This window comes from Sarcophilus harrisii, chromosome 2, assembly GCF_902635505.1.
Source record: "Sarcophilus harrisii chromosome 2, mSarHar1.11, whole genome shotgun sequence".
NCBI lineage: Eukaryota > Metazoa > Chordata > Mammalia > Dasyuromorphia > Dasyuridae > Sarcophilus > Sarcophilus harrisii.
This window is the reverse complement of record NC_045427.1, coordinates 71099452-71111990: the sequence shown is the minus strand read 5'-3', so window position 1 is coordinate 71111990 and position 12539 is coordinate 71099452.

The following is a 12539-nucleotide window of genomic DNA, read 5'->3' as shown; positions in this document are numbered from 1 at the left end:
CATCACTAATATGAGATTCAAGCTGTATGTAGAAATTGACTGAGGGGGCCTCCATTTCATTTGTATCACAGAGAAGCAAACTAGGTGATGTTATTAATCAAAACAGAACTTTGTTTGATGACCTGTGCAGTGGGGTGAGAACTTAAACTATAGTGTTTGAACATATGCAACTCAGATTTTGTTTGCAAGTCCCATATGATACTTGTCAGATGTATGTCCAGACTGCTTGGGTGAAAGAAAACATCAGTTCAAAATTACCAGCTCCAAGATGAACCAAAGAGATTGAAGTTAGGGAAAGAAAAGCCAAGGTGACAGATTTTGACCATTATCAAGTCATGAAGGCCAAAAAGCACAACTATAAAGCATGAAGTAAAGAAGCTTCGGAAAGCATGTCACCTGATGGCAGATCCTAATAATTATAATAGTTGGCTTTTATGTGGGGTTTTAAATTTTGCAAAGTGCTTTACATATGTCAACTCATTGGGTCTTTACAAAAAACATGGGAAGTTGATGCTATTGTTATACCTTCTTTACAAATGAGGAAACTGAGGAAGATGGAAATTAAATGATTTGCCCAGGATTACATAGCTAGTAACTACTCAAGGCTGGATTTAAACTCTTCTTCTGAGGACCAGCACTCTATTCCCTATATCAGAGTCCTATCTACCCTAAAAACATGTGATCATAACTTGAAGATCACATGTAATGTCATGGAGCTCTATGAATTTATTTAAACTAATGGTAATGAGATGTCCCACTTCTGTTTTGGGGAGCACTTTGTCTCTGGCCATTCTGGGACACATTAATATAAAAGGTTGGTGGGCTCAGTTCCCAGTTACAATCACTCAGGAGAAACCAAACATTCTCCCTCTGACTTAATTTAATTGGATTGCCAAAAGATGCCCCTGGGTGATAATTTTCTGCTCAAACAGAAAACCTCTGGATAGAGGAAGTAGAACTTCCATGGGGCCTCATTAGTTTTGTAGTGATGGAAATTATTCTGTGCTCTCACTCTCTGATGATAACATAGCAATCACTAACCCTTTCTGAGTCTTAGGAATCTTCCCAGTTCAAATAAGTAATCTTTTTAATTGCCTTCTCTGTGAAAGAGCACTTACCCAAAGCGGGGTACTCAAAGAAAAAGGTGCAGTTATAAATATAAACAAGTTCTACTGAGGCTTCTAAATACTCCTTATACTATTATTTTGTATTTTTCTGGTATTGTTTATACCTCCAACAGAAGGTTACCCCTTCTGTCCAAAATCTCACTTCATCCCAAATAACCTTTTACAAGGATTTCTTGGTTGGTTTCTATAACACTTTTGTCTTCTCCTTCTTTCATGAGGAATATCATGTTATCTTGAGGAAGAGTCATTAATATCCAAGCCTTTGGCATATCTACAATCCTAGAACAAACTCTCAGATTATTATTTAATATTCATTAGGAACAACCTTTGAATCAAGAATTGGGATGGGATTTGGTACTGGCTAAGAAATAGAGCAGTTGATCAGTGAAATAGGTTAGATTCACAGAACAAAAATAGTCAATGACTATGGCAATCTAGTATTTGACAAATCCAAAATCCCCAGATTTTGGGATAAGAATTTACTATTTGACAAAAACTGCTGGGAAAATTTGAAACTAGTATGACAGAAAGAGGTATTGACCCACACCTAACAACATATACCAAGATAAGGTCAAAATGGATTAATGATCTAGACATAAAGAATGATATTATAAACAAATTAGAAGAACACAGGATAGTTTACCTCTCAGATCTGTGGAGTAAGGAATTTGTGACCAAAGAAGAAATAGAGATCATTATTGATCACAAAATAGATAATTTTGATTATATTAAGTTAGAAAGTTTTTGTACAAACAAAACTAATGCAGGCAAGATTAAAAGGGAAACTGGGAAATATTTTAAATCCAAAGGTTCTGATAAAAGCCTCATTTCTAAAATATATAGAGAATTAACACAAATTTATAATAGTTCAAGTCATTCTCCAATTGATAAATGATCAAAGGATATGAACAATTTTAAATTTGTAGTCACATGAAAAGGTGCTCCAAATCACTATTGATCAGAGAAATGCAAATTAAATCAACTCTGAAATACCACTACATACCTGTCAAATTGGCTAAGATGACAGGAAAAGACACGGATGAATGTTGGAGGGGATGTGGGATATATGGGACACTAATATATTGTTGGTAGAACTGTGACCAGATCCAGCCATTCTGAAGAGCAATTTGAAACTATGCTCAAAAAATTATCAAACTGTACATAGCCTTTAATCCAGCAGTGTTACTACTGGGCATATATCCCAAAGAGATCTTAAAGGAGGGAAAGGGACCCACATGTGCAAAAATGTTTGTGGCAGCCCTTTTTGTAGTGGCTGGAAACTGAATGTTTGCCCATCAATTGGAGAATGGCTGAGTAAATTGTGGTATATGAGTGTTATGGAATATTTTTGTTCTGAAAGAAACGACCAGCAGGATGATTTCAGAGAGACCTGGAGAGACTTACATGAACTGATGCTAAGTGAAATGAGCAGAACCAGTAGATCATTATACATGGCAACAATAAGTCTATATGACATCAATTCTGATGGATGTGGCTCTCTTCAACAATGAGATGATTCAACTAGTTCCACTTGCTCCATGATGAAGAGAGCCACCTACACCCAGAGAGAGGGTCATAGGAACTGAGTGTGGACCACAACATAGCATTCTTACTCTCTCTGTTATTGTTTCCTTGCATTTTGTTTTCTTTTGCAGTTTTTTTCTTCCTTCTTAATCTGATTTTTCTTGTGCAGCAAGATAACGATATTAATATGTATACATATATTGGATTTAACATATATTTTAACGTATTTAATGTATTGGACTATCTGCCACCTTGGGGAGGGGCTACGGGGAAGGAGGGGGACATTTGGAACAGAAGGCTTAATGTTGAAAAATTACTCATGCATATGTTTTGTAAATAAAAAGTTTTAATTAATAAAGAAAAAGAGATTAGTAGAAGGGATGGTATATTTTATCCAACTCTTTCTCTTATCCCTATAATGAATTCTTATTTATTTATCAAATGGATGTTATATTACTTAAACTACCTATCTCAGTATATCATTGGGAAGAGAGTAATTTGTGATAGGTAAAGGATTATATAAGTGTGAGTTTAATGCGTCATGCCTTCAGCTAGTAAGAAATGTTTTCTAGGAAGCATCAAAAGCTATTTAAGTTTATACATATTCTATAAATAAACAAATGCATATGCATACATGCTTATATGTATGGACACACATCATATATATATCTGTATATAAACATATACATATATATGTAATTTAAATATATATGTATATATAATTTTGTATATTTACATATATAATTTTAATAAGATTATGTTCACTTTAAAATAGATTTTACTTTTGGGTTTATCATATAGACTAATAGTATAAGAAAATAAAAGCAACTCAAAGTATATTAAAAAAAGAATTGGGGTGGGGAAGCTGTAACAAAATATAAATAGTTGTGTGAGGTACAATAAGGGCATTTCACTGGAGGAACCAGTTAGAAAGTCCAGTTTTTCAGATTAATCTAAGAGGGAAAGTGTGGTAGAATGATCATAGCTTACTTCTGGGATTCAGGAAGCATGGAATACATGTCTAGTTGGCTAACTAGTTATGTGATATGGAAAAGTTATTATCCCATCTGTGGAGTTATTCCCCATCTTGTCATATAAATAACAAAAGATACTCTGTCAGTCATACAAGTTTGTTAAGAGTCAGATAATAAATTGAAACTATAGTTCTTAACCTGTTTTGTTTGGCAGTCTGAGGAAGTCAGTGACCCTTCTCAGAATATCCATAAAGACATAAAATAAAATACATAGAATTACAAAGGAAATCAGAGGTTAGGGAAAATAAGAACTATTTTTCCCTCAAAATACTTAGATCTCCTAGAAATCTGATTACACATCTGTTGGGGATTTGTCAACCCTGATTAAGAACCCTTACATTAGGGACTGAATTCTGGAATGTCCTAAGTGTCATATAAATAGCAAATGATGTGGTAGTTCTCAAGGTTCCTGGAATTAATCTTACTCCCAAGTGACTTCATGTGACTGAGGAGTTTATCCCTACCTAGGTTCCAGCACTCAGGAGAAGATGTGATTTTGACCTACCCATGAGAAAGAAATGACATGATTGGGGAATAATATATCAGTATGACTAATCAGCCCATATCCATTAATAGCTCTTCCCAAGGATACTTTGGGGATTAAGGAGGTCTCTACAAATAGTTTATTTTGCCCAATTTGGTGATCCCTGTTTCTTCAAAAAACAAACAAACAAACAAACCTGCAGTCCCACATGGGATAGTGAATCTGAAGACTGAAACTGCTAAAACATTGGTCCCTGAATTTTCAGATGCCCTGGTCTTTCCGGATAAAGGTTGTTTCAACCTCTTTTCTGTTTTTACAATGTGTTCTCCCCTCTGTGCAGGTCCAATTGCTAGATTGTTAAGCAGTAAAGATGAGATCCAGCTGAGTAGGGGATGAATTTCCTCTTCTTTTTCTGTCCCACAGTTTGGCAATGGGCTGAATCATAGCTCTCTATTCAAGACAAAGGAAGGTAGCAATATAGACATTATTGTTGCATCACATTCAGAAATGAGAGGTAAGGATGTATTAATCTTTAGTTGTGGGAGTAGGGACATACTGATATAGCACTTTGCAGTAAAGATCACCCCTTATTCTTCTATTCATCTTCCCACACATGGAAGTACAGACACGTGTGTGTGTGTGTGTGTGTGTGTATGAAATTAAAAAGTACTCACATAATATGTTACTAAAATGCAAATCATATTTTTCTTTCTGAATGGAATCCTATCTATAATGCTTTGGCGAGGAAAAAAAGTTGTATATAGAGAACAAAAATTCTAACTACCATTTCCTAAATTATAGATTTTGAATGCTTTCACTATTTTCAGATAATCTTAGGACTGAAAGGAATTTCATCTCCTCTTATTTCCTAACTCATTCAGAATTTCATTCACTACACTGCGTAGGGTAGTTTTTTAGTTTCTGGCTAAACATCTCTAGTGATATGGAGGTCCTTTATCCAAGAGGTAATCTGTAAGATTATTAGGAAGTTATTAAGATTTAGCCAAAAAAGGTCTACCTCCAACTTTTATTTCTTGGAAAACTCTTGCTCTCTTAAACCACATAGAATAAGGTTGCTTCCACTTCCATAAGAATGTCCTTCAAGAATTTAAAAAAAAAATTGGAAAATTCAATTAATGTACAAGAAAAATATATAAGAATTCCTTTCCTTTTACTTATAGAACATAATTTAAGAAACTTTATCTTACCGATTTCCCTGTATGGAAACATGTTTCATTTTGTCAATGAAATGTACCTCTTAAAATGTGTTGCCCAGAGCTGATCATATAATTCTAGGAGGGGTCATATCCCTCTCTCATTCTGTAAACCCTTTTGCTCAGCCAGAGGGCATGGCATTGACTAAAATAGAACTGACTTCATCAGAATCTTCAAGTCTTTTTTATATAATCTTGTTGTTAAGTCATGTCTTATTGATTTTATACATTTGCAATTGATTTTTTGAACGAAACAGTTAGACTTTATATTTGTTCCCATAGATTTATCCCTGTTCTACTTACATTAAAATTATCTTCATCTCTTCTACTGAACAATCTTCAATTCTTCTGCTTAGTCACCCTGTTCTTATTGTTAACAATAATCTGATAAGGTGATAATTTATACTTTCATTATGAAATGATGAGCAAAAAACTGTGAGTGAGCTGTATTTGCTGCCTTATTTTCCCCCAAACTTCGTCTCCATAGACTATTTCCTGACCATTTCCTTATCATGCTGCCTCTACTCGGGCCATCATTCTTAATCTCTCATCCCCAGTTTCCCTTTATGTGTTGTCTTTCCATATTAGTATAAAGGGTTCTTTGGGTCAGAGATAGTTTTACCTGTTTATATTTATATCATTAACACTAGCACTCAGCACAGTGCTAATACAGTTATTATTATACATTTTCTATCTATCTAAGTAATTTCATTCAGCTTTTTTTCTTTTGCCTGTAGAGATCCTTTTGGATACTGATTTTCTCATCCAATATATTAATTATCTTTCCTTATTCCATGCCAACTGCCATTTTTACAAGTATTTTTTCACCCAAATCACTGAAAATCATGTTGAACAAGACAAGAGCATCCTTAAAGACCTTTCCTCGATTGAAATTGATCCTTTAAAAAAAGTTACATTGAAATCTGACTCACTTATGTAAGAATGGGATTGTGGTACACAAAGTTGGATGGCATAAATGTTTTGTTGAATTCCATTACTTCATTCTGATTCTTAGTGAATATTAATTACATGGATTTTTCAGAGAACCTTAATGTGTGTCAAGCAGGCTTTCCTGAGACTGCAGTAAGAATGTGTTCAGTGTCATAAAACTCACTATGTAGATTTTAGTTACTTAGAAGGGATTCCTGGGCATCTCCTTCTTGAGAGTGATGGAAGTGCTATTCTCAGACATTACAGAATCACAAAATCTCAGATTTGGAAGAGACCTCCTTGACCAGCCTGCATTTGAACAATGATCTCTTCTGTAGATGATTAAAATTGCCCTGCTGACTTGCTATGCTCCGTCTCTAGGTAAGTATTCAGAATTCCTTTGATTACCATAACCTTGAGAACAGAAACTGTCCTCCCCCCTTTTCTCCTATGCCTCTTTTTATAATATAATACTGAAAGCAGCATATTCTCAACATAGGATCTTTTGTGTAATATTATCACATTAGAAAATTCCAGTTTTGATCAATTTAGACATAAGTGCCTTAGAGATCCCTCAGTTCTGAGTTTTTATGTGTAGGATATCTAGTCCAAGTTATTCCTATGGCCAAATAATCTGTTTGTCTAGACCCATCTTATTTCAATCCCTATCAGCACAAGAAAAGGTTAATTCCCTAATTTTCCAAACATTTTCTTCTTATGATTCACAATTTCTCCACATCTTATATATTATCATTCTCAAACTGTTCTGTTTCTTGATTGATTGGCTTCCCTTTTTTCCTATTGCTTCTAAGAACCCAAAGTCCTCCAATCTCTGAATAGAGAATATGCTATGCAAATAGTAATAAACCTCAAAGTTGAGAAGGAAATTATAGGTCATTTATTCAAGTATAATTCTCTTTAAATCAGCATTATTAGTCATATCCTCAGAGATAAATTATATAACTATCTTTACTTCAGCAGAATGAGAACTTTTTTTGAAAACACATATTTCATATGCTGACCCATTCATTCATCTTTCAGATAAGCTGCGGGATCCCAAATTTTTTTTTTCTAAAATGGAAGCTTGATAAAGTCTTAGAATACTAGAAAAAGGAGAGATAGCCATGCACAGTAGAAATACATGGCAATATAATAGCCCCTGAGTTTATTAAGAGGTGATAGTATGTAATTTCATTTCTAATGTTATACATTGTTTTGGTACAAACAAATCCTTGGAGGTGGGAAGTTAACATATAGAGCAAGAGGCATGTAGTTATGGTATAGGGATCCAAGGAAGTGAGAAAGGGTTTTTTAGAAAGAGTGTCCTATTTGACTTCTTGATTCAGGTTAGAGCAAGGACCAAGGGTGAAGAATTTACAGAAAATTGGTTCACAGGGAGCTTGAAAAAGCATGAACTCTATTACTGTGGTGCTTCAAGAAGGCAAAAAAGAAAGCAACATTCATACATACATTTTAGGACATCACAGAAAAAGATTCATCCACACCAGGCCAGGATTATTCATATGAAAGAAGTACACAGTAATAAGGCCTTAATGGGCATGTATCTTCAGAATCATCTGTGATTGGAAAGGTCTTATATCTTAAAGATGAACTTTGTTGAGTTGGGTAATGGCACCAGATATTGGAAGGGCTTTTAACATCTGACTCAGAAATTGCAGGGAAATTCTCCAATGTTGCCTCTCAGTACTATACTTAGGTGGAGGAGTTTTCTAACTGGGACCAGAAATTAGGTGATAGTCCAAGTTCATAATCAGATTTCAGAAGTGAATATTAGTACATGTTTCTAATTAGGAACTGAGGTTTTTATACATTGGAGAAATCACTAGAATGAGTCAAGGCAGTTAAAAAAATACAGGCTGTCTCTTATTGCTTATATGTTTGTGAGCTTTAGGACTCCATGTTAGAGTCACATCATTTATAACTGCAATATATTTCAAAAATTGTAGTTATTACAAAATATAGCTATATATACCAAAGACAAAAAGTGGAGTGTCTAGAAGCCTAGATCTTCAGCAGTTGTATGAAAAAGTTAACTTTTGGGAAGAATAAGTTTTGGTGATCTAAGGAGGCAATCTCTATGTGAAAGCAAGTGCATATTGTTTAGAGACTTCCTCTCCATTCCAAAATAAAATTGCTATGCTATTAGTTATTTTTGAATTCACTATAATCTTCACAAAGATTATTCACATTATCATAATAATAATTTCCATTTGTGTGGTGCTTTAAGGTTTATAAATAACTTCACAAATATTATCTCTATCTTCACAACCCTGGAAAGCAAGTGCTATTATCTCCATTTTTACAGATAGCAGAAAGGGATTATCTTAATTGTAAAGGATCCCATAGCTAGTAAGTTACTGAAACAGAATTTAAACTCATGTTTTCTTACCTGCAGTTCTATCATTCTATACACTGAGTGGCATACAGAGAGTTGGTATGTAAGCAGATCCTAAGCTTGGGCTAAGAGTGGAATCAGCATTACTAGGAGTGATCCATTAGAATGGCTGAAAAAATTTGCCTTGGAATCAAAAAATTTAAGGTATGATTTTCTGCTTCATTTATAAAATACCTAAGCACTATGCTAGTCACACAAATCATAAAATCTAGTGGAATAATTGCAATATATACATAATAAATACAATTGTGGTTCTGTCAAGTCAGAGTAGTTAGTGTCAGAGGTTGCTGCCATGATTTTATGCTTTATAGAGCTCAGGGTATACTCACTGGTTGAAATGATCCCACTTCATTAATTGAAGCTTAGTCATCAGAGTTGATCCCATGTCAATCTGTGCTTAGTTTATTTATGTCTTTTGTCAAGTTTCTGGTGGTTGTCAGTGGGCTCATGATAATATCTATCAATCAGGTCTGGTCAATTTTCCCTACACAGCATATCTTGCATCATTCACTCCCTTTTCTCTATTTACATGGGGCAGTGAGGTGGCTAAGTGGATAGAACATAAGGCCTAGACTCAGGAAGACTCTGCTCCCTGAGTTAAAAATCTGGTGTCAGACATTATTAGCTCTGTGACCTTGCATGAGTTACTTTACAATGTTTGCCTTAGTATCTTCATCTATAAAGGGAATTGGAGTAGGAAATTCCTAACTACCCCAGTATCTTTGTTAAGAAAACCCCAAAAGGTATAATAGAGAGTCAAACTCCATTTTCATGGCCCCCATCCTAGTTGAGGACTTAATCACCTCTCAACTGTACTATTGCAAAACCCTCTTTATTAACTTTTCCACCTCTGAGCCACTCCCTCTCCAATTTGCCCAATATTTCTGATAGCTAACTTCACCCAACTTGTTCATCTCTTGCTTTCTTGCCAAGTGCCTTGATACCTGGACCAAGGACCATGTTTTTAACCTTTTCTCTCTGTAATTTCTGCCCTAATGTCCCATGATCCCAACTAGTGAATGTTGCATGGATTTAGTTTCAGGCAGAATAAAGGCCTGCTTAACTTCTTATTCTCAAGTCTTTTCATTGATTGATACTCTCCAAAACCTCTAAAAACATAATCAAATTTACTCTGCCACTCCAGAAAGAATGTGTTATCAAACTACTCTATAATGTTCCTTTTCACCACCAGTCTTATAGTCCTGGACCAAAATGCTCCTCTGTTTCTATTGTTTCTCCTTTAGAATATATGCTCTACGAATAAAGGCTCTGTTTTTATTTGTATTTTTTGTCCCTATTGTTTGGTAGAAGTGCTTAATAAAGGCTTTCTCACATGTCATTCCCTCTCCATACAGCTAACATTTTCTGACGTTGGAATTTCCCTGCTCAAGAGACTTCAGTAGTTCTCTATTGCCTCTAGGAAAAATAAATCTCCCTTGTTTGGGATTTAAAACCTTTTTTCAATTTTTTTATCTTTTAAAATTGAACTCTAATTTATTTCCCTCAAATATCACAACATTCTAATTTTCTCCTATGCATTTTATTCCATTTCCTACTTCTGTAATTTGACCTAAATTGTTCTCAATGATTGGAATGCTCCTTTTCTCAACTTTTATCGTTTAGAAACTTTGACTCCCTTTTAGGAACAATTCAGGTATCACTTCCTACTTGAAGTTTGCTTGATTTTGTTCCCCACCCTCAGTTGTTAATGTTATCATCAATTTGTAATTTTCTATTTTATATACTTTACATTTACTTTCCTGTGTGTATATTACATTTTCCCATAAAATAGGAGTTCCATGAGGGATTTTTTTTCTTCCTATCTAATGTATTTTACACTTATCAAGGGCTCAGTAAATGCTTGTTTTTTTTTTTTTTTAATTTAATAGCCTTTTATTTACAGGATATATACATGGGTAACTTTACAGCATTAACAATTGCCAAAACTCTTGTTCCAATTTTTCACCTCTTACCCCCCCACCCCCTCCCCTAAATGGCAGGATGACCAGTAGATGTTAAATATATTAAAATATAACTTAGATACACAATAAGTATACATGACCAAAACATTATTTTGCTGTACAAAAAGAATCAGACTCTGAATTATTGTACAATTAGCTTGTGAAGGAATATCAAAAATGCAGGTGTGCATAAATATAGGGATTGGGAATTCATTGTAATGGTTTTTAGTCATCTCCCAGAGTTCTTTTTCTGGGTATAGCTAGTTCAGTTCATTACTGCTCCATTAGAAATGATTTGGTTGATCTCGTTGCTGAGGATGGCCTGATCCATCAGAACTGGTCATCATCTAGTATTGTTGTTGAAGTATATAATGATCTCCTGGTCCTGCTCATTTCACTCAGCATCAGTTCGTGTAAGTCTCTCCAGGCCTTTCTGAAATCATCCTGTTGGTCATTTCTTACAGAACAGTAATATTCCATAATTTTCATATACCACAATTTATTCAGCCATTCTCCAACTGATGGACATCCATTCAGTTTCCAGTTTCTAGCCACTACAAAAAGGGCTGCCACAAACATTCGTGCACATACAGGTCCCTTTCCCTTCTTTATAATCTCTTTGGGATATAATCCCAGTAGTAACACTGCTGGATCAAAGGGTATGCACAGTTTGATAACTTTTTGAGCATAGTTCCAAACTACTCTCCAAAATGGTTGGATTCGTTCACAACTCCACCAACAATGAATCAATGTCCCAGTTTTCCCACATCCCCTCCAACAATCATCATTATTTTTTCCTGTCATCTTAGCCAATCTGACAGGTGTGTAGTGGTATCTTAGAGTTGTCTTAATTTGCATTTCTCTGATTAATAATGACTTGGAGCATCTTTTCATATGACTAGAAATAGTTTCAATTTCTTCATCTGAGAATTGTCTGTTCATATCCTTTGACCATTTTTCAATTGGAGAATGGCTTGATTTTTTATAAATTAGAGTTAATTCTCTATATATTTTGGAAATGAGGCCTTTATCAGAACCTTTGACTGTAAAAATATTTTCCCAGTTTATTGCTTCCCTTCTAATCTTGTCTGCATTAGTTTTGTTTGTACAAAAACTTTTCAGTTTGGTATAATCGAAATTTTCTATTTTGTGATCAGTAATGATCTCTAGTTCTGCTTTGGTCATAAAGACCTTCCCCTTCCACAGGTCTGAGAGGTAAACTATCCTATGTTCCTCTAATTTATTAATAATTTCATTCTCTATGCCTAGGTCATGAACCCATTTTGACCTTATCTTGGTGTACGGCGTTAAGTATGGATCAATGCCTAGTTTCTGCCATATTAGTTTCCAATTTTCCCAGCAATTTTTATCAAACAGTAAGTTCTCATCCCAAAAGCTGGGATCTTTGGGTTTGTCAAAGACTAGGTTGCTATATTTGTTGACTGTTTTATCCCTTGAACCTAATCTATTCCTCAGTAAATGCTTGTTAAAATGGAAAGGGAAGCTTTGAGTAGAGGATTTAAAATATTAGATCTGTACATAAAGGAGCTTAATTTGGAAGAAATTAGAAGGTCATATACATGGAAGGAAGAAACAGTAAGCTAGATAAAAACTTTTGGGGCCATCAGAACAGTCTAGGAAGTTTGTAATGAGGTTTAGGAGGTAGGTAAATAATAAAATGAATAGAATCAGAAAAATCTGAATTCAAATTCAACTTCAGATTCTTCCTAATTGTGTGATCCAGGACAAGTCACTTCACCTTTGTTTACCTTATTTTATTCAACTTTAAAATGGAAATAAGACTTGTTCTTACCTCTTCATTGTTGTGAGGATCAAATGAAATAATATT